This window comes from Pseudophryne corroboree, chromosome 2 (genome assembly GCF_028390025.1).
Source record: "Pseudophryne corroboree isolate aPseCor3 chromosome 2, aPseCor3.hap2, whole genome shotgun sequence".
NCBI classification, from domain to species: Eukaryota; Metazoa; Chordata; class Amphibia; order Anura; family Myobatrachidae; genus Pseudophryne; species Pseudophryne corroboree.
In genome coordinates, this window is record NC_086445.1 from 827,103,810 (window position 1) to 827,127,784 (window position 23,975).

Consider the following 23,975-nt stretch of genomic DNA (forward strand, 5'->3'; position numbering starts at 1 on the left):
CTGCTTAGTATATGAGTACTTTTGCATGGAAATACAAATGTGTTAGAACAAATTAGATCCTTAGGAGAGTAATGTGCTTTAGTAATAATATAACGATTCAGCTATGATTCATAACATTGTATCAATTCATGCCTGCGTTGTTCCCCTACAGAGTTTCTTTGTAACCATGGTGATGGTTTTGTTTTTTGTTTTTTATTGTGGTGATGGTTCACTGACGCTCCGGAGCTTCAGCTACGGAATGACGTCATCATAAGGTGCCCCCGGACAGGTGCATCTGGCGAGCCTGATGCACATGTAGGTGTTCTATAAAGGTATGTCATTTGCATTGCTTGTTATTCTGAAGACAGTTTAAATACTGAAATGTTAATGAGGACATAACCGAGTCTTGTGTGTCATTTTGTAAAGCCTGGAGTACCGCACCAGAAGGATAGGTATTATGTTGTTTGTGAGGGCACCGGCTGCAGTTGAATTGCTTAACAGTGAGTGCCAGCCCCGGAGCTAGTTCCCAAACATTTTGAATAATGGCGCCCTAGAGTATCAGAATTTTTTTACAGCACAAAGTCCTAAGGTCCTAGTAGGACCTAAGACTCAAATATATTAAGCTTTAACAAGATATATATTGGAGACGGATAAAGAGTGATAAATGACCAGCCAATCAGCTTCCTAACTGACATGTTATAGGATGTTTGAAAAATGTCAGTGAGGAGCTGGTTGGTTGGTCATTTATCACTCTTTATCCGTCTCCAGTCTATCTCTTGTTAAGGCTAAATACATTTGGGCCGGAGTATTGTGCGGGGTACAATGTAGTCTAGGTTGTAGCAGTGGTCACCTATTATGACGGAGATCTGTCTGAAGCTTTACTTAGAGTATGGAAGCATCTATTAGTTATGTAATCTTGTATCAACTGTTAATTTTTGGTGAGTACCAGCAGCCTTTTTCTTACAAAGAAAGCACAGATAATAATGATAATAATAATAATAATAATAATAACAACCTTTTAATCTGTCAAGAAAATGTTTGAAGTACGTGAATCTTCTTATGGAAGGCAATCATTTGGATCTTTTCAGATACTGCATATGGAAACAGTCTGTCACTCTAGTTAATTGCTGTACATTTGGCTTTACTATAATTAAATAAACATATGGTTGATAGGTAATTAAGGTAAATAAATGATCACAGAAATTAAGTTGCACCTTCAATGAATCACTGCAAATGAAGGTGCAAACACATGTAGTTTATGCTGTCTTTCTCTTATTAGAGCTGACAGAATATTGACTTTTGAATTTATGCATAGGGCTATGTAATTTGTATACAACCAGAAATACCATTTATTTCTTAAATTATTACTGGAAGATGTGTTATACTGTATTTAGAGACAAAAGAATGTAAATTAAATATTGAAATAAAAATCTGACTATTATCTTTGGGTGTTTTTTTCACATAGTTTTATATAGACAGTATCACTTGTCAAAGATTTTTTCTGAGTTTTCTTTTCTGTATTCCAGTAAAGAGTAACAATTGCAATTACTTGAAAGACTACAGAAAATAAGTATTTTATGACTAGACTGTAAACCTGTCTTATCCTTTCTTTAGTGTTTTATCCTTTCTTTAGTGGATTGGTAATTTCTGCTATTATGCAAAGAGACATGAATGATTAAGCAGATTAAACCCCTATACCCTGGGGATACAATAGATTAAAAAAAAATTGTCTTGTTAATAAAATTCCAAGTTAATTTTATAAGCAATAGGCTATGTTTCAAAAGAAGTTTTGCTTGCTGCAAGAAGCTGTTTGCATCTTATAAAATCTGTGTCATTTGGAAAGAAAGATGTTGCATAGGACTTAGATCTAGGATCGGGCATAGTTGCAAAAATTTAATGATCACAGACCTCAACTAATTTTCCAAAACCAGATGCACTAATGGCAGACATTGGATGCAGATCAAATGCTAACATGACCATCATGATGGCTTCAGTGATCAGCTATGCAATAGGATGGTGGCTGTCATACTTGGTCCTCTTGCAAATGGTTGTTTCACAGTTAATTCTTGTTTAAAACTATTAGACTTCTTCATCCCCTTCTGGCATGAAGAGTTACCCTCAGAAGAATCAGCCCTAGCGCACATGGATTCTCCTGGAGAATCCTGCATAGGGGAGGTTTCAGCCTTTCCAAATTGGAATCCAATCATTATTGAGGAGGTTGATTATGTAGGTATTGGCAGTGAAGATTGCATGTGCAGGGATCTGTGAATACTGCTGGTAGCTGATGCTGGACTGTTTGTTACTTTTTCACAGGATTTTTCAGATTTTGATAAATAATAAATAGTAAATAATAAATTACAGGAACACACTACAAATTATGTGACAAGGAAGAGATGCCAAGAAGGTTAACCCTACTTCAAATTACTTTGGCACCATAAATGTTTCCAATACCTTGACAAATGTTATCAGGATTTGGGAAAAATCATTCCACACAAAAGAGATAGATTTTTTGGTCCTGTGCCCAGGAATGAAAATGTCTTTTTCTTATCACTGGCTGGTGGCTTACCTACTTGGACACAAACAACATCTTCCTCATGAATTTCATCAACTTCTTGTCCAACATAATCATCAATATCCTCATTGGCATCAGATACAGAAATATCCCCCTCATACTCTTGCATTTCTACAACAGCATCCTCAATTTCCATGTTTTCACCATCAGCATCCTTACTTTTACTGCTACTCTTCCTAACTTTTGTAGAGGGTTATAAAATGGAGGCTTCTCTAGGATTATAGTGTCAGAATCAGAAATGACAGACTCAGACATATTGCAGTTCTCAGGGAAACCCTTAGACTTTCTTTGGGGATTTGTGAACTTTGTGCATAAGCAGTTTGTTCTTCAGCTTTAGTTCTAAGTTCTTTAACCTTTGTTTTGATCACTGATTTGCCTGTTTTGAAGGTGACACATCTAGATTCAGAACGAGAAGGTGTTGAATCCATGGTTACAGAAGATGCCTGTCTGTGTTTAGCCATGGCTTTTGCAATAGGCATTCCAGTGAATGATATTGAAGGGAGATGTATCCACCTATTCAATATTGTCACCACAAACACACAAGGATGCAGTGATCCCTTCATGACCTTTCTTTCTTTCTTTCCCAGGCATTGGTGGAGAGGACAGAAGGCTTCCAGACCTGTTGGGATGGTGTACCATAATCAGCTCCACATCTACCCAGGATCCGGGATATGGGGCATTCTGGCATGCGATTATAGGTGTAAATTTACTTACACCCACCTGATCTGGTATGCCTCCATCTGTCCACAAGTGGAGGATTTGTTTATATTTCATGTTTTTATGTTTTTATTTGGATAACCTCCAGTATTAAAAGCTACAGAATTTCACTATGTGGGGATTCTCGCCTTCTCTATCTTTTTCCATATATATCAATATCATTGCTATGAGAGACGAAAAGAACACTAAGTTTACCGTCTAGAGGGTGGAATTATTCTCTCCATTTGGAAAGAACATACCTGGGAAAGAAAGAAAGAAAGAAAGAAAGAAAGAAAGAAAGAAAGAAAGAAAGAAAGAAAGAAAGAAAGAAAGAAAGAAAGAAAGAAAGAAAGAAAGAAAGAAAGAAAGAAAGAGTGTCATGAAGGGATCACTGCATCCTTGTGTGCTGGTGGTGACAATATTGAAGAGGTGGATACATCTCCCATCTATATTGGAGAGATAGGTTCCACTACACTGGTCCATATATATCCTTTTTACCGAGATGTGATTAGCATTGAATGACACCCTTTTTCTGTTTTACTTATACTTATTTAAAGTAGTTGGAGGTACTACCCTTAGTATAACTACTTCAGCAGCATTCCAGTGAAGCGCAGGTTCCTACACCCCATTTTTATACTTCATTCTAGTGTATGAAGCAGCAGTAGTAGGACCGACACTAACAAGGAAAGGCCATGGCCTGCGTCTTTCCTTGCCATGGCTTGTGTGTGGAGTATGGTATGTTGGCAATTTTACGTTTTTAAGTAATACAGTTTCCTTTCATAGTTAAAGGTACTGTAATACAACGAAATAGGTGACAGACACCCCTGGGCGCATATATGCCTTGAAAAAGGAACATCAAGTTCCGAAACGCGTTGGAGCCAGCACCTCCAGGGACAGTGGAGGAGATTTTGCCTGGGAGGACTTTTAGATCTGGGAGCTTGTGCAGGGTAAGTCCAGACTGCTCTGCACTACTTTGTGACCTGCAGCTTCCCCACTATCCTTCCGGTAGGACTCCTTACTTGTACTTTTATTTTATGTATGTTATTATGCTTTTATATTTTTGTCATTAAATTTTATATGTTAGCAACTGAATAGCGCCATGTTTGTTCCCTACCATTGTATTCTGCCAGAGGTACTGTAATGTTTTCTTTACCATTGTAAAATACTGTTTAGATTTGAGTTGCCCTTTAGACCTTCTTTCACCTTGACCACCTTTAGTAGATTTTGTAGAAGTGCTTTGACTGGCAGGAGCTGCATCACTAATACTGAGTTGTTGCTGCTGCTCTTCTATTAACTGATCCATGACTGCAGCCCCACCTCTGGAACCGCCACTAAAGACAACCAATGTTTTTGTACACACCAGAAACAAGAAAAGGTCTCCTTTGTAAGAATTATTTTGTAGAAAAGATGGTAGACATACCACACAACCAGCAATAACCCTAAATACTGTATACAGTATGCTGTGTCTCAAAAACACACTATGCATTTTTTATTTGGTTTAAAATAGTAAGACAGGCATTTTTCCTTACACACCAGAAACAGAAAATGTCTCCTTAGAAAAGACTACATTTTTTTCTTAGACTAAAGGAAAAAAAATATTTTTTTAAGAAAGACACTCAAAATAACTCAAAATAGATTTTCTTGGGGTGCAACTCAGACACAGCAGAGTATTTTTGTGTACCAATTATCTTGAATTAAAAATACTGTGGAATCATTTAACTTAACAGTATACAGGCGCCGGAATCCCGACACACGCATACCGACAACTATTCTCCCTCTTGGGGGTCCATGACTCCCCTGGAGAGAGAATAAATAGCGTGTCACCATGCCCGCAGCGTGATGAGTGTAGCGAGCATGCAAAGGGCTCATTTGCGCTCGCCCCGCTGCCAGCATGCCGGCGGTCGGGATACCGGCACCGGAATCCTGATCGCCGGCCACTCATACTACACCCGTATTGTAGAATGCAAATGCCTCTGCCTGATTGCCACTCACAAGTTCCACCATTGGTACGCATCACTAAAGATTATTATTATTATTATTATTATTATTATTACTATTATTATTATCTTTTATTTTAAAGGCATGGCATAGTGTCTGCAGCACTATGCAGGGAATAGAAAAGTAACAGTGAAACTTGACATATCATAAGTACAGCAGTTGAAAAATTTTATATCTTAGGAGCAACATATAGCAATAAGTAAAAAAAAAATAGGTACAGCAGAATGCGAGCAATGGCGAAGGTGAGTCACGGGAAAGGGAAGGCAGTTTACTGCTCAATGAGCCGGTACCAAATGAAGGGCGAAATTACTTAGTCAAAGCAGCTGAGTAGGACAAGGAGAGGAAATGAGCGCTAGTAGCAAGGATAGTACTATGGTCAAACTTGAGGAAGGAAGGAAGGACATCAGCATGATAACACCGATACCAGATTACTAGAGGGTAAGCTGTCACACATGTCAATCTACTCACCAACTGGATGCTTTCTATGGATACAGGGTATGCCACTAAGCATGCTAAGCCTAAGGTCTCACCACCCAGGGACATGCGGTGAAGTAAATGGCTCAGGAGGTACTGGCTTGTACAAGAGAAAGATTTACAAATGCTATATGAGCCAAAGGGCCCATGTAGGAACTATCCACAGGTACAGCAATGTATACTGCTGGAAATTTGGTGAGTTTTTTTGATTAGAGATGCACTTAAAAGATGGGCACTTACTCACTTGCCATAGACTTTTTACTCCAGAGTTTTGACTATAAAAAATATTAGAATATTACAAAGAAGATATTTCTAATATATTCTTTGTATTTTTCATATTCTTTATATAGTCAAAACTCTGGCGTATATGTTAGTATGACAGGAAAGGCTCTGCCTCACCAGCCTCACCTCACCGCAACTCACTGTCACCAATGTAATAGAGTCTGTTGAATGTTTTCTTCTCAGTTCAAGTGTGCCCGGTAAAACGGTGGATACAGATGTTTTCCCCATGTTAAACATGCGACTCTGCCGAGGTAATGGAATCCGAGTTTGAAAATCTCACACAAAACAGTTATACAAAGTCAGACATAAGTAGAGTTGGGGTTTTTTTGGGGGTGGGTTGTATTTGATAATGTTTAAAATCAATCACAAGTACATAAATACAGCACATATACAACAAATAATAATTGTTAAAATTATTTCTAACCTTAAAATCCAACAAAAAAAGTTGATCTCCAAAATTGTCCATGTACTGTACATGTCATTTTTGCACATTTTCCCCTGGAAAATACATCTTATTCGCCATGGTATGCAATAGGACGCACAAACAGACCCTCCTGATTAAAATGATATCCATCATGCCCATATTCTGTGTGTAATTGTGACTGTATCTGCATATGAAATGTTATGCTACTGTAACATAATTTGGTATGCCGATACAGCCGCAATTACACACAGAATATAGCCATACCCCATATCATTTTATCAGCAGAATCCTCTTGTTAGTCCTGGATTACTGGGATTTATATAGGTTGTGTGTTGCTTCAATCATGGGACTTATGGGTACAAATGGGTGTCTTTTTCCCACGCTGTGCAACTGTTATATTAAAAGGAGCATTCCAGTTGCTCTGAAAAAATTGTCCGCTTTCTGGTCTAAAAATCCAGTGAGACATCAGATCTGATTTGCATTGGGCAGCAGAGTGCAGGGGACCTGTGTCCCCTTCAGGACACAGCGGCGGACAGCGCTGGGGCGGTGTGCCTGTCCTCAGCGCTGGTGGATCAGCGGGACATGGTGGCGGACAGCACTGGGATCAAGTGTCTAAATCCCAGCACTGGTGAGGCTGCAGAGGCTGAGACATTTGAATATTGGCGCCCTCTGTGAGCCAAACGCGGCTTACGGATTGGCGGCCAATCATAGGTGGGGGTGGCGAGCCAATCAACGCTGCCGCATCATAGGCCCCACCCCCGGGTGACGTAAGATGCTGCTGGGACCAGGAAGAAGGAGGTGGCTACGCGGTGAAGACCCCGGCGGAAAGAAGATGCATTGCAGTGGGAGATGAAGACGGCGGCCGTAGAAAGAAGAGCTCCAGTGGAAGAGGCCAGAAGACGCTGGTCTCCAGAAGGAAGATGTCCAGCGGCAGCTGGACATGGAATGGCGGTGGCGGCGCCGCTGGCCAGGACGAGTCAGCAGCAAAAGGGGACGACAGAGGACCTCTGGATCAGGTGAGGGCTTAGTGAGGCTCATCCCTACCCCTCTCCTCCCTAGACCACCAGGGCGCGGGTATTAGACCTGAGGGGTATGTTCAGGCCTGTGTGCAGCTAGGAAAAGTGGGCAGCAGATTTGTTTAGTGGTTTGGGTATTAGGCCCAAGCCACTATATGGTGCAGTAGGCGGGCATTAGGCCCGTGAGCACATGATGGGCATTAGGCCCTGAAGATAATAGCAGAACCCCAATAAGAGTGATCTTGACGTTAGGCCCAGGTCACTCCAACCTTGTTACTCCACTAGGTCCATGGGTAATATCAGGCATTAGGCCTGTGGCTACGCTAGATGGAATAAGGCCCTAGTTCCAGTGTGGCCAGTAGGTATATAAGGTGACTCTGGGCATTAGGCCCAGTCACCCAACCAGCCCCCTGTTAGGTGGGCACTAGGCCCGTGGCTAATTATCAGGTCTCTGGCCAGTGGATAATTATGGGGCACTAGGCCCAGTATAAATAGTGTGTGCCCCCCCAGTTGAATAAGGGTGATACTGGGCACTAGGCCCAGGCCTCTCCAACGTGTACATGTAGGCAGGGCCTTAACACCTGGTAAATCAGTGTATGGGAAGTGGGCAGGTTGTGCGGCGCCCACTCCTCAGTAATTTAAAGTAGGATTTTCCCATTGTGGAGGAGTGGTCCAGCTCCACACACGTAGTCACAACAGTAAGCAGATAGGAACTTAAAGGGACAGCACCGTTGTATATTCTTGTTCTGTACCGTGTTATTGGATTTTTGTTTCTGTGCAGGGCAAAGGTTGTTTATAGTTTGTGCATAGGGTTTGTTTTGCACCACATACACCTGAGCTAGTTTGAGGGCTCTGTTCATGTAGCTAGTGTAGTGGACGGACACTAGGTTAGTTCTTGACCCTGCACGGCTGTTGTTTCTTTTTTCCTACTTTCATTGACCTGTAAGTGGAGAAGATCCGAGTACAAGATTGGCAACGGTGAGCATCATATGTGTCTGTCTGTCCCTGTGACCGTCCGTCCCCTGAGGGCAGGTTCAGTGGACCTTGTCCGGCCGTGCAAGGTCCAGGGTAAACCTCAGCGTGAGAGTGTGTTAGGTGAAAATTGGGTGGCTGAGGCTTTATACCGATTATGATTTTCAGCTAACCGGTGAAACACCCCTGGAGTATCCTCTTTTCCTTTGGAAAAGAGTTGATACTCCTTCATTGATTTCCTTTCCTTCCTAGTTCGTCCATCGTCTGTTTCTGGAAGGGGATCACAAGACGTAAATAGGTTTTTCAGGGGCACACTTTCCAATAATTAAGGACTCCAAAGGTATTAAATAAACTATAGAGTGGGAATTACACTTGGATAGAAAAATCACCTAAGAAATGTCAAGTGATCAGTACAAATAAAGGGTCTGTTCAATTCCTGTCAGATCCTCTCGGACGGAGAGGATCCGAAAGTTCAGTATTCAATTTGCATGCGTTTTCGCCTACTTTGGTCCCGTTTTTGACATGCCAATCTGACTTTTTTTAAAGTCGAATCGACATTGTCGATAACGGGCCAAAAACCTGTCGAAAACGCCCGCAAATTTGACAAAGTATGTGTATCGGCAGCGAATTCGCTAATGCACGTACTTTCCGACAGTGTCATTTTTATTTTATTTAATAGTTCAAATGCAAATTCGACCTATTTCTGTCGAAAAGTGCAATTTTTTCCGACTGTCAAAAAAAACGGCACGAATTGAATAGACCTCTACGACACATACATATTATCCCAAGAGACTAACATATTGTTGGGTCTGATTAGCATTTAGATGAGAAATCACCTGGGATTGACAAAATGGTAAAACTAAGACAAGAGCAGTCTATCTCTTAAGAAAGGTTATTAACCCCACATGTACTGTACAATCAATGAGGTGAATAATAGTATAAGGAATTTTTCATATTTTCACTTTTTTACATAAATTGGAAACTGATTATTCTTTCCACACAATGTTGTTCTTCTTTTTATCAATTTAATATGATTTTAAGTAAACTCATACATCTATACACCCAACACGTTGAACCTGAGAGTAATTTTTAGGGGTGATATTTAATAAAAGTTATGTTTTAAAAATCATTTTTTCTATTCATTTATTATTGGAAAGTTTGCCCCAGAAAAAGATATTTATGGAGTACCACCAACCAAATGCTGTGTAGTACTGGTCTTAACAACAGCTATGTTGTTGGTTTATAGATATCTATTTGCTAAATGTGTGAAGCTATATCTAGATTCAATCCCTGGTATGCACAAAATGACAATAACATTAGCTAAACTTTTATGTTTGCAATAAATAGATAACTAGCAGTGGTGGCTACAAAGGTGGGGCTGCAGTACAGTTACAATTTCAAATAGGGATGACAGTTGGTGACAGTTTGAAATTTGGACTGCGCTGCAGCCCCACTTCTGGAGCCGTCACTGATAACTCGTAAGACATGTATGTGTAAATGTGTTAAAACATAGCAAAAAAAATCTACTTACAGTATCTGTTAGAACATTTCGAAAAGTGTCACAAACAAGTGATAAAGTATAAGTGTTCTTAATGAAGCAGTGTTGTCATATATGCCATTGATTCATCAATTATTCAATGAGAATTAAAGTGGTTATGTTGCCATTTGTCATCATCATTATGCTGTATTTGCACCTACAAGTCCGTCCTTTGATACTTTCCTTACTCTCCTTCACCCCTCCTCTTCCTTTCCCATCCTACATCACCATCACTGACTTGCATCCTTCTTCTCCTCCAAAATTGAGGCAATTTGGCACAAAATCACCTCCGGTCTCCACTTGGCAGCCCACAACCCCCACAATCCTTTCTCTCCAGCCATCCCATCTTGTGCTCCTTCTGCCCCACCACATACAAGGAAAGACCCCCTTCCCTCCCACCTCCTCTGCTCCCTCTTACTAACTGCCTGCTCCCACCTTGCTCACCTCTTTAACTTATCACTCTCTACTGCTATTTTTCCCTCACCAATCAAGCATCTTCTTGTCTCACCTATTCTCAAAAGACGCAAACTTGACCCTTCTTCACCCGCTAGCTACCACCCCATCTCTCTACTCCCGTTCTCTTCCAATCTACTTGTGTGGTTTGTATACAGCCAGCTCGCCAGCTAACTCTCTGACAACTCCATCCTTGATCCTCTTCAATCTGGCTTTTGCCCCCACTCCACTGGAACTACTCTTGTCAAAGTCACCAATGATCTGCTTTCGGTCAAATCCAGGGGTCACTTCTTTCTGCTCATCCTTCTGGACCTCTCTGGTGCCTTCAATACTGTGGATCATCCTCTCCTCCTCCACACCTTCGAGACCATTGGCTTCTAGCACTGTCCTTTCCAGGTTCACTTCTTAATTTACTAACTGCACCTTCTCAGTGTCTGCCTCCGGCTCCACCTCACCACTTTCCATCCTCCACATTGGTGTCCCCCAGGGTTCTGCCTTTGACTCCATCCTCCCTGTACACCACTTCCATGGGTGTGCTCATAAGCTCCTTTGGCTTTCAATACTACCTCTATTCCAATAATATGCAACTATACCTGTCCTATCCTCACCTCTCCCTCTCTGTCCTCTCATGGGTATCCAGCTGCCTCTCCACCTTCTCCTCCTGGATGTCTGTGTGCTTCCTTAAGCAAAACTGAACTTTCCCCCATCCATAGTCCCCACCCCCCAATTTCTGTATCACTTTTGACAACACCATCATCTTCCCTTTCCCCAACTCCACTGCTTGGGCATCACTCTTGACTCCTCTCTCTCCAACACCCCCACATCCAATCTCTGGCTCAATCCTGTCAGTTCCAGCTATGCAACATCACCTGTATCAGGCCGATCCTCTCTCAGAGTGTGACTAATTATGTGCTCATTGATCATCTCATGACTGGACAATTGCAATATTCCCCTCACTGGCCTCCCATGCTCCCATCTTGCTCCACTCCGTTTTCAATGCCGCAGCTAGACTTATTTTCCTCTCCCACCGCTCCACATCTGCCATCCCTCCCATTCAACAAAATCTGCACTGGCTCCCATTCCCCTACAGAGTCTTCTTCAAACTCCTCAACACCACATACAAGGCCCCTCTAACTCCACTGCTTCCTACATCTCCCACCACATCTTGCTACATATTCCCTCTTGCCCTCTCTGGTCGGCCAATGCCCATCTCCTATCCTCTACCCTGGGCACTGCATTATATGTGCGATTCCAAGATTTTGCCCTCAATGGCCCTCTTCACTGGAATGAGCTCTATTGCTCTATTAGACTCTCCCCAACCTTGCAAAGCTTCAAACAGACACTGAAAATGCACCTTTTCATCAAAGTGTTCCCTTCTGTATAACCTAGTCTCGAGGTTGTTCTCCCAAACCTCTGCCTCATGCCTTGGCCATCTCCGCCTCACTTACTTCCTGACATCTTTTGCTTGTTCACACCTCATGTCACCTGTCTGTTGCCCGCTCCCCCTAGATTGAAAGCTCCTTGGAATAGGGCCCTCTTCCCTCCTGTGCTCACAACCCTCTTCTCTCACACTTCAATCACATCTCTCTCCTACTTAGCATTGTCTATACCCGCACCGAATTGTGGTGCTAATTGTTACCTGTGCTCTGTTGTACCTGATATTGTTCTAATGTGTGTTGTATTTACGGCACTGCAAAACAATTGTGGTGCCATATAAATAAGATGTAATAATAGATGGATAGAAAATCACCAGAAAACAGTTGCGCAAACAGACTTACAGTGCAGCCCGAGTTTCTCAAATGGCTCACCAAACCATAGAACATGAATAGAATACAAAAGAGAGAGACCCAGTGGCGCAAATGTAATTTAAACAGAAAGAGAGATGATAAAATGGACAAACGTCTTTCCTGTATTAAAATCCTCAATAAAGTGCTTCCAAATCTGTGATTTTCTTTATAGGGATCCACTCCGGTAAAATGTACCTCAGATAGGAGAGTAATAATGACCTTAGTGCAACAACGTTTTTCATCCAAATTACCACACCTTTAACATATGATATTGCACTCACATTTAGTAAGTGATATACTTGCTCATCATCCTTCTTTGAGCTTCCTTCATCCAATGTATGTAACTCAAAAAGGGGGAGAGGGGTTTAGTGCAACACTGTTTTTAAAATCAATTAACATTTATTCATAAGGTTACACTCACAATGCATAAAATCCACAAAACCATATAAAACCTCCCAGGAGGAAAAGACGATTCTCGTGGTAATGGAATTCGGAGCCAGCCGGTCCAAAAAGCTGAGGAGAAAAACAGTTCCTTCACCATCACATGGAATGGAAATGTCCAACAAACAAGAAATGTCCACCTGCTTTACGCGTTTCGGGCTTTAGCACCTGAGTGACATCACAATCTGATTGAGCAGCTTGCCACTATATGTGCATTGTATTTAGAGAGGCATGGATGGGTCAGCATTAGGAGGGATTGCTGATTCCAGAGTGCCATTGGAGAAGTTAGGGGTGTCTCCAGGTAAGGTGGCTCTCAGATGCTGTAGGAGCCATTATCATGTGGCCTTACACTGGGCATACAGACCCAGACATATGTGTAATTATTTATGGGGTGGGTGGGGGGTACGGTGGCCCCTATGTCGGTATGGCTGGGTGGCTTCAGGTTGGCATACCCTAACACTTTATTAACACTTGTGATTTTCCCTATCACTTTGTATATATTTTTGTATTTTAATCACACTTCACTTACATAGCACTTATGTGCTTCTTATTAACCCTTATTAAGTTTCACCTGTGTGCTGACCTGGGGTAGCCGACCTGTGATGACGTGATGGGGTCCTGCACCCCGGACCCATACCTAGTATTAGGGACCCCCAGTGACGGAGACTCCTTGCCGATCGGCCTGGGGGCTTAACCCTATATCTGCAGATATACGCAACTAAGATCTCCGTATAATCTGATTATTATGTAGTATTATTTTTCACTCAGTGTGCATCAGGGAACACAAATAGTTTTTTCTGATACAGGATGTCCCATGCAATGTGAGTCAAATATTAATGCCTTTATAGTTGCCCATGTATAGTAGATGTTTGGTCCTTTGGTCAGAGACTGTCAGACCACCTCTATACCATCCGCATCTGGTATAATGGTTAGAGAGAATAAACATCCACGGTTGCCTGGTTTCATTCACACCAAGCATCTACAACATAGTTTTGGGAGAATTTGATGTGGTTGTATTGTTTAAACACTCTTTTTATTAGTTCTATGAGTTTACAGTCTAAGGGGGTAATTCAGAGTTGATCGCAGCAGCAAATTTGTTAGCAGTTGGGCAAAACCATGGCCCTCATTCCGAGTTGTTCGCAGCAGTTCATCGCATCGCAAACGGCAAAAAATCTCAAACTGCGCATGCGCAAAAGCGGAAATACGCATGCGCAAAGTGAGCGATACGACCCTTGTGCAAAATTACTAAACGAAAATCTGCTCGTAATACATAACCGAAAATAGGGAGTGACGGAGGCGTGGCAGAGGCACGGCTTCGCAATCCAACGAAATGGGCGTGAAAGTGGGGGCTAGTGTGGGAGTATGCAATCAGCAGTAGGCGTGTTTTTGGCAAAAATGCGTATCTTATGGTAAAAGTACATAACAAATGTTCGCTATCTTGACGCAGCCGAAGAGTAAGGCCGTGTACACACGGTGAGATTCGGACTTATAAGATTCTCACTGTGCGACGGGGGGCCGGGTCGGCAATTAGCCAGTATCGCAAGCACATAATGAGTGTGCTTGCGATCCTGGTTCTGTGCGATTTTGGCTAAGTGTCAATCCTGACTATCTCTTCTATAGAGATAGTCAGGATTGACTTGCCTGCACAGCCGATTTTTTCGGGCGATGCTGACCGCGCGGGGCCGCGCATCGGCATCGGATCGGGATCGCAAGGTTACTGTCACCTTGCGATCTGCACTATCTTTTCTTCCGATTCTGACTATATAGTCAGAATCGGAAGAAAAGATCTTACCGTGTGTACACACCTTCAGTCTGCAGCTACTCAGCACTTGCGAAGTACTGTTACAAGTGTGTGTCTGCTCTAATTAGCAATTAATTAGCAACTGAATTCACCTGTTGAGCAATTACTCGCCAAACACTGCTCTTACACAATACTACAAACAGCAATTATATGGCCACTTAACATTTGTATTGTTACCACAAATAAATCTGACACACTCACAAATAATGCACTGTATTTTTGGGACAAATATAAATACTTTGATGTTAAATGCATGTTTTAATTATTTGTTTAATAATATCAAATGTGACTAAACAAACTTATAAACTACATCAGCTAAATCTTCTAAATAACATGAGCAACATAATGCAGCCTACATTTAATGTGACTTAATATGTTTTTTTATGTTTTTTGTGGGAATATGTGTCCATATCTAATACTATGGCATGTTGCCCCTAGTAACCCAAGTTCCTAATTATTTTTGGTTTTTTATATGGCCAATTAAGTGTTGTGCAAGGCATACAGATTTTAAATTACAATATGCAATGTTTGTCTTAATATTCTGATTGTTCCCTTGTTCCACAAATGTCAATATGCCATGTTCAAGTTTACAGGGCACAGTTTTCCTGAGTGCATAACCTTTAATAAAACACACAAACAATTGTAATGTAATTTTTTTTTACTTTAAAAAAAATACAAAATCACCAACACAACATGGCTACAAATGAGCATCACATACAGAGATGGACATAGCAGCAAGCAGATGGCAGTGGCAAAATGCACATAGCAGAACCCAGTACTATGGTAACCCCATCTTCTGACAAAATATGATGTTTTAAATTAACTAAGTGAACCCCCAGCCAGACTAAACTTTTAAGGGAACTGAGGTAGATTCCGGAACCAACACACAAACACAAACATACACAGCACGCTAGGAAGAGGAAGATGGCTCAGGTGTAGGCCCAAATAACTCACAGGCTACAATTTAAAGAAAACCTTTCACTTTGAGGGAGTTCTACATTCTGGCCACACAAGCCAAAATAAAAAAATACATCAAGGCAACATGTAAAACATGGGTGCTGCCCATCTGGAGAGACATCACTTTCTCTTTTTTTCCCCGCCTGATGTAGTTCTTCATGGCTCGGTCTGCGGAGCGACCTTCGAGGGCCCTGCCCAGTGGGATGTTCTTCCTGTGCAGGGGGAGGGGAGGGAGCTGATATGGCTGGCTCTCTGCCACTGTGGGCAAGGGAGACAGCGATGTCCTGGAGCCCTTGCCGAATCGAATTGGCAAGTTGTTGGAAGGAGGAGGCGAGTTGATCTTGGCCCTGCCTGATCTCTGCCAGACCTTGGAAGAGTTGAGCTACACCTTGCTCCACACTGGTGATGTGCTCAGTGAGCCGGACAGGTATCTGGCTTACCTCCCGGAGCATCCTGTCCTGAAAAGCATTCAGGCTCTCACCATACCTGGCTATTTCAGTCAGGATTTCTGGGATAGCAGAGGGTTGGGTGGGGGGGCCAGTTGGTATCTGGACAGATGGAATGTGTGGTCCCACACTGGCACAGACACTAGGTCCCCCCACCTCAGCCTCAGCCACATAACCCTCCTGTGACTCTACCTGCTCACCCACCTGTGCTGTGTTATGTTCAAAGCAAATAGAAGAATGAGTGGAAAAAGAGTAGAAAAAAACAATATGAGACTTTTGGAACCAAAAAAATATTTCTTTAGGAATATGTGTGTAAACTTACCTGGCAAGTCATGTGCATGGAGTACTTCAGGCAGGTCCGTGTCCATATGAGACACCCCAACCCCCTCCTCGTAGCTCACACAGTCCATCGCCATCTCCTCAAGATCTGTGTATTCCACAGTGGCAGCTGGACCTCCCCCTGTTGCCCTCGAGGCATTCCACTCCGCAGACCTCTTGCCCTTCAGGCGGGATTTGAAGTCGGCCCAACTACATATGTGGGGAAAAATAGGGGCAAGGTAGAGAAAAATTATGAATACCTGCTTTAATATATAGTACACATGTTATGCATTTGGTTGCTATAGGCAACATCACATCTAACTAACTTTTTAAGAATACTTGGCACAGAAAATGGACTGGCAATATACACTTACCGTCTTCGAACTTCCTGCGAGGTGCGGACTATTGAGCCGACTTCATTAACAGAATCAGTGATGTCCCTCCAAATTCTCTCTTTGGTTGCAGCACCCATGTTTTTGGGTCCTCAATGTATTTTTTGCATGGCCTGTGTGACCAAAACCCGTAACTCCCTCTTAGTGAAGGCGGGCTGTCTTTTCTTTTTTTTTGGATGTAGCCTGTGAGCTATCGTCCTGTCCTTCCTCACCATCTTCCTCTTCACTAGCTGCTTGTGTAGTTTGTGTTTGAGCTGCTAGTCCGGAATCACCCTCAGTTTCCCCACTATCTATGTCTGGCAGGGGATTCACTCCTAACTCCTGGGTATCAGAAGATGGAGTTTGTCTAGTACTGGGTCCTGCTATTTCTAACTCAGCATTGCCAAAGTCAAGCATCTGCCTCCGCAGTGCTAGGCTTCGATGTGTTAAAGCTGCCATCTGCTGCTGCACCTCGTCCATCTCTGCTGCCATCTGCTCACGAGTAGCTATGTTGCTGGTGGCATGTGTGTATGCACGAGTGTCTAGCTATTTATAGCTGCGTGTGTTTTCCGGTGCGGAAATCCGCGCAGATGTATATTATGCAAATTGGTCCAGTAATTGTTGCACTGGCTATATATACGCCCTGCATGCAGCCTGTGTGTGTGTGGGTGTATGCAGAAAATTACTGAAGCAAGGTGCACATTTCTGAGTGAGCACATTTCTGAGTGAGGTTTGCGAGTATTTTATATTGTTTTAGTACAGATTTTTTTCTGTAATGTTCTCCTTATCATGTATGTTGTGTAAGATTGTTGTATACAATGTTTTTTTTAGTTTTTTTTTTATTACTTTTGTAGTTTTGAATGTAAACAACAATAATTGTTGTTTTTTTAACATTTTTCTGTTTGGCTTGTGCATCTGTTTACCATAAAAATGCCACACCATCTGATCCTTAAAAACCACAAATTTGTGACTTTGTGTAGCTGTTTGTTCCAGCAAAATGTGGTGAGTAAACAGATTGTGACACTTGTGTTTTTTCTAAGCCCAAAAATTGGGTTTAAAAAATGTGTGTGTGTTGTTTTAAATATATATATATATATATAAATAAATATATATATATATATACATATATATATATATATATATATATATATATATATATATATATATATATATATATATATATAGGAATTGGTGAATATAAGCGCCCAAGAGTGTAATTTGTGTAACCAGGTGAAAAAATGAAGGTATCAAGAGAAGGTATGTTAAAGCCAGTTAAGACAACTTATCTGAAAACCAGAGAAGCTTAGTTCAAGCGGTACTTCTTTGTCGCTTAATACATGTAGAAAAAACAAAGGAAAGCAAACATAGGTGGTCATTCCGAGTTGTTCGCTCGCAAGCTGCTTTTAGCAGCTTTGCACACGCTAAGCAGCCGCCTACTGGGAGTGAATCTTAGCTTATCAAAATTGCGAACGAAAGATTAGCAAAATTGCGAATAGACACTTCTTAGCAGTTTCTGAGTAGCTTCAAACTTACTCGGCATCTGCGATCAGTTCAGTGCTTGTCGTTCCTGGTTTGACGTCATAAACACACCCAGCGTTCGCCCAGACACTCCTCCGTTTCTCCAGCCACTCCCGCGTTTTTCCCAGAAACGGTAGCGTTTTTTCACACACTCCCATAAAACGGCCTGTTTCCGCCCAGAAACACCCACTTCCTGTCAATCACACTACGATCACCAGAACGAAGAAAAAACCTTGTAATGCCGTGAGTAAAATACCTAACTGCATAGCAAATTTACTTGGCGCAGTCGCAGTGCGAACATTGCGCATGCGCAGTTAGCAGAAAATCGCTGCGATGCGAAGAAAAATACTGAGCGAACAACTCGGAATGACCCCCATAGTGTGTACTGTTTTTAAAAATCAAATTTCAAAATATATCACTGCCAAGAAGTCATTAGGCTCAATTAGGGAAACAGCATATTCCCAAAATGCAATCAATATATAGCCTGGGCAGTGTATATATAGAAGATAAAAATATTTAATACACGTAATGACATAAAAATACATAAAAATACATGAATAGCTGTATATCATGTGTACAGAATAAAAGATTATATCAAGCTTATCTGTCCATAAATAGCTGGAATGCATGCGTACAGAATTCAAAAATATATAGGGCTTATCTGTCCATAAGAGGAAATGTCAGCAGGAAGTCCCTTCCTGTGATGCCTTTTTGCTGGAGCATTTAGGAAAACGTTAAAAAGTATTTTAATTGGCACTCAAAAAGGGTGACAATATAGTACAATGGAATAAGGTAAAAAGGAAGAAAAACGAGGTGTTGAAGTGACATAAACGGCAAAGAAAACCGTCCGGAATGGGCAGTGGAACGCATGTGGAACGCATGCTTCATTTCCGGAAATGGTGCATACGTCATTTCTGGTCGGCGTATCCCGATATCGAATGAGTGCAAAAAACTAACATAGGTAAATTGAAGTGTATGCCCTTAAATAAATACCGGACTAGAGACTTATTAAGAGATGGTGCTGAAAGATGATAAAGAGGCCCGTCTCATGTGACGGTGACGTGACTTCCGCTGTAAACACGGAAGTGAATTGAAAGTGGTAATTGGAACGCATATCCGTGACATCACTTCCGCTATAAACACGTAAGTGAGTAGTAGGGGGAGATCGTGGAGCGCATCTAGAGAGAAGTGACAGCACTTCCACAGTAAAATCGGAAGCTTTAGATAGTGTGGCTGTGTGAAGCACAAAGCCATAGGTTGGCGTCAATTACGTCACACACACTAATGTGGCGAGTGGAGGTTTAGTGACTAATAGCGGTGGAACGCACCGCCATTGTGGGGCTTAATATTCAAAAAGAGTGGAACGCACCGCCGTATAGCTCAGAGATTCCACTCTTTTTGATTATTAAGCCCCACAATGGCGGTGCGTTCCACCGCTATTAGTCACTGTCAATTCACTTCCGTGTTTACAGCGGAAGTCACGTCACCGTCACATGAGACGGGCCTCTTTATCATCTTTCAGCACCATCTCTTAATAAGTCTCTAGTCCAGTATTTATTTAAGGGCATACACTTCAATTTACCTATGTTAGTTTTTTGCACTCATTCGATATCGGGATACGCCGACCGGAAATGACGTATGCGCCATTTCCGGAAATGACGCATGCATTCCACTGCCCATTCCGGACAGTTTTCTTTGCCGTTTATGTCACTTCAACACCTCGTTTTTCTTCCTTTTTACCTTATTCCATTGTACTATATTGTCACCCTTTTTGAGTGCCAATTAAAATTCTTTTTAACGTTTTCCTAAATGCTCCAGCAAAAAGGCATCACAGGAAGGGACTACCTGCTGACATTTCCTCTTATGGACAGATAAGCCATATATATTTTTGAATTCTGTACGCATGTATTCCAGCTATTTATGGACAGATAAGCTTGATATAATCTTTTATTCTGTACGCATGATATACAGCTATTCATGTATTTTTATGTATTTTTATGTCATTACGTGTATTAAATATTTTTATTTTCTATATATACACTGCCCAGGCTATATATTGATTGCATTTTGGGAATATGCTGTTTCCCTAATTGAGCCTAATGACTTCTTGGCAGTGATATATTTTGAAATTTGATTTTTAAAAACAGTACACACTATGTTTGCTTTCCTTTGTTTTTTCTACATGTATTAAGCAACAAAGAAATACCGCTTGAACTAAGCTTCTCTGGTTTTCAGATAAGTTGTCTTAATTGGCTTTAACATACCTTCTCTTGATACCTTCATTTTTTCACCTGGTTACACAAATTACACTCTTGGGCGCTTATATTCACCAATTCCTTTAAATACTTATGTGTGCATGCCAAGCACATGTGTATGTACTATAAGCTGCCCCTCACATAATATATTGAGAAGTGTTCTTTATTTATTTATTTTCTATTTTTACAAAAGGTTACTTTAACTTAAGGTATAGATAACACAAAGCTGCACCTAAGCGCCGTAGTATTCATTTCTATATATATATATATATATATATATATATATGTAGACTTATATGTTTATGAATTGCAGCCATATCTCAATGATATGTGTGTGTGTGTGTGTGTGTGTGTGTGTGTGTGTGTGTGTGTGTCCGTGTCCGCGGGTGCGAATCTCCGCCCATGCAAACTGTACAAACTGTCCTGCACATTAATGTACACATATCAATAAAGTTTATTACAGATGACACCATGCAATTACAACCAATCACATGCCACCACACACTATAAATATAAGCCCATATATGGAAAACGCCATTGCCATCATGCGTGCAGCAGCTTTTACCCGCCGCGAGCTGCGCGTCTTGGTAGCGGTAATGGACCGCCGCGTAGGCCGCGCAGGGCCCTTTATCCCAAATAGGGTAAAGCGTGAGGCCTACGCGGAGGTCCACCGCTTATTGCGAACCCGCGCCCGGAGCAGGAGGACCATCATTCAGTTGGAGAGGCGCTGGAGCGACCTCCGCAGGCGCACGCCGGACCTGTTGGCGGAACTCCGCCAACAAATCCGTGACATACGTAGGCGCAGTAAGTTTCATATTACATTAAATAACACTGAGATTATTAGCATAAACTTTGCCTATTTTCACTAAGTGATAGTGTAAAAATTTGCACACTGACAATAGACTATTGTAGAATAAACATGACACAGTGTGTGTGGTTAGGGCAAGCAGTACTGACTGTGTAGCAAGGTGCTTCTGAAAAAGTGCATGTTGTTGTACAGAGTTGCTACACAGGCTGTCAACTGAACCCAATAACTTGCTCAGTGGGGTTAATTTAATAAGGTGGGATGTTTTTAGAACTGGTGATGTTGCCTATAGCAACCAATCAGATTCAATCTATTATATTCTAGAAGCAGCTTAATAAATGTTATGTATAATCTGATTGGTTGCTATGGGCAACATCACCAGTTTTAAAATTACAAAAACCTATTAATGTTACCCCTGTGTCTTTAACATGGGACACAACAGTGTAATAGAAAAATGCTGTTGTTATAATTTTTCATGCTACAACCAAAATATTGCATATGTCATTCTAGGGCGAGCACAACGGCAAGCTGCTGCTGCTGGGTTCCCCGACCAATCCCCTTCTCAGCCCCCCTCCCCTTCTGTGGCCCAATCCCCCTCTCCTTCCCAGTCCCCTTCTCAGCCCCCCTCCCCTTCTGTGGCCCAATCCCCCTTTCCTTCCCAGTCCCCTTCTCAGCCCCCCTCTCCTTCTGTGGCCCAATCCCCCTCTCCTTCCCAGCCCCCTTCTCAGCCCCCCTCCCCTTCTGTGGCCCAATCCCCCTCTCCTTCCCAGTCCCCTTCTCAGCCCCCCTCCCCTTCTGTGGCCCAATCCCCCTCTCCTTCCCAGTCCCCTTCTCAGCCCCCCTCCCCTTCTGTCGCCCAATCCCCCTCTCCTTCCCAGTCCCCTTCTCAGCCCCCCTCCCCCTCTCTTTACCAATACCCATCTCTGTCCCCCTCCCCCTCTGAAGGCCAAACAACAACTCCGGCCACCTCCCCCTCTCTTTCCCAGTCCCCCTCTCTGGCCCCCTCTGTTGCACAAACACCCTCTCCGCCCCCCATCCCCTCTCAATCACACCCACCCTCTGAAAACAGCTGCCCAATCCCTCCTCCTTCCCCAATCCCTCCTCCTTCCCCAATCCAGCCTCCTTCCCCAATCCAGCCGCCTTCCCCACCCAGTGAATGGGCAGCAGAAGCCCCAGCAGAGATTCCAGGGAGTCCGCATGTGGCAGATGAGAGTAAGTTTTTCAACATTTAAAATGTATTGGTTACCTACTTACACTTACAATACATGCAGTGTTGTACTGTGGCCAATCTTGGCCCAAGGAAAAATGTTTGTGTTCTTCTTCATGGTATAGATGTTGCTTGTAAATTTATGTGAGTATCATTAGATGTACAGTGTCTATGTGTGCAATGTTTAGGCTGTCCACTCTAGGTCGACACTCATTAGGTCAACAGGGTTGCCAGGACAACAGGGTTTATATGTGCTAGGTTGTCAGTGAAACAGTTAGACCTGAGTGGAGTTTAGTATGTTGTTGGTCTTTTACACTTGTGCCTGGGTATTCCTAATATTTGCACATTCAACTCGCATGCTTCACTTTGTTAGCCAGGCTAACGACACAATGATTTGTGTTGTGAAAGTTACACTCACAAAATGATTATTTGATTTTTAAAAACCTGTTTGACCTTATGTAGTAAGGCAGGCTTTCAGGGAGTGTGGGCATGCTAGGATATGTTGTCCTTCTGAAGATGTTGATATGCAGTGTGATGATGCAGGGCAAACACCTAAAAATACAAGTCTGCTTCACTCCAGATGTAAATTAATCCCAGCATGGGGTTACATTTACTAAAAGGGGAGTTTTAATCCAGATGGGATGTTGCCCATAGCAACCAATCAGATTCAACTTCTCATTTATTTAGCACCTTCTAGAAGATATGTGTAATCTGATTGGTTGCTATGGGCAACGTCCCATCTTAAATAGAACTCCCATCTTAGTAAATGTACATCATGGTGTGGTACACTTTCTAATTTTGTAAATTAACAATAACAAACTTTGCTGAGCATGCTTGTGTGTTGGTATGGTACTGTTTTAACATTCAAACATCCACGATATAGTCCCTTTGCCATTAAAGTGTGCTTTATGCCTTGCTTGTATAATAGGTAATGTGAGTAAGGTTGTAATGTTTATTTTGCCTCTTCATTTCAGATGTTGCAGTTGGAGATCCCACAACTTTGCCAGGAATTGTGGCCAGGATTAAAAACAATTTGAGGGCCGTGCTGGCCGATTTTGAATTGTTAGAATCATGTTTCTAATAAATTATTTTACATTTTTGTTTTTCGTTAAAAAAAAATGTTGTTCAAGTTAAGCGGGTGTTGTGTTTATTAATGCTATAAAAGAACAGCAGATTGGCGTGCAGAAATTGGTGACATAAAACAGTTCACACATCTTACTTAAGATTAGTATTTTAAATTACATCAAAACAAAATAATTTATGACAGGAGCTTATTGATTTGAAAAACATGTAAACACATTTATTCACACACTACACCTCTACACCAAAAAAAAAAAAAATAGCATTAGCCCAGGCACATTTACATCTATTTCTTTTAAATCAAAGCAAAAAAATGTTGATGGCCAATTATGCCTACAAAGTGTTCTGCAGGTATTCTTTGAAGACTTAATTGGTCATGACCATTATCAGTCATTACACTAATTGGAAACGTCATTGAGGAAGGCTTGTTGAGTTTGAACTGAAAGGTATAATTTAACTTAAAAAAAAAAAAGCTGTGCGTTTTTTAGCAAAAGCGTGTGCAATTTTAAGAAGAATGTGTAAATCTACGATAAATTAGGATTTTTACGATGAGGTTTGTGGTAATGCGATGGGTTCGCATTAGTGC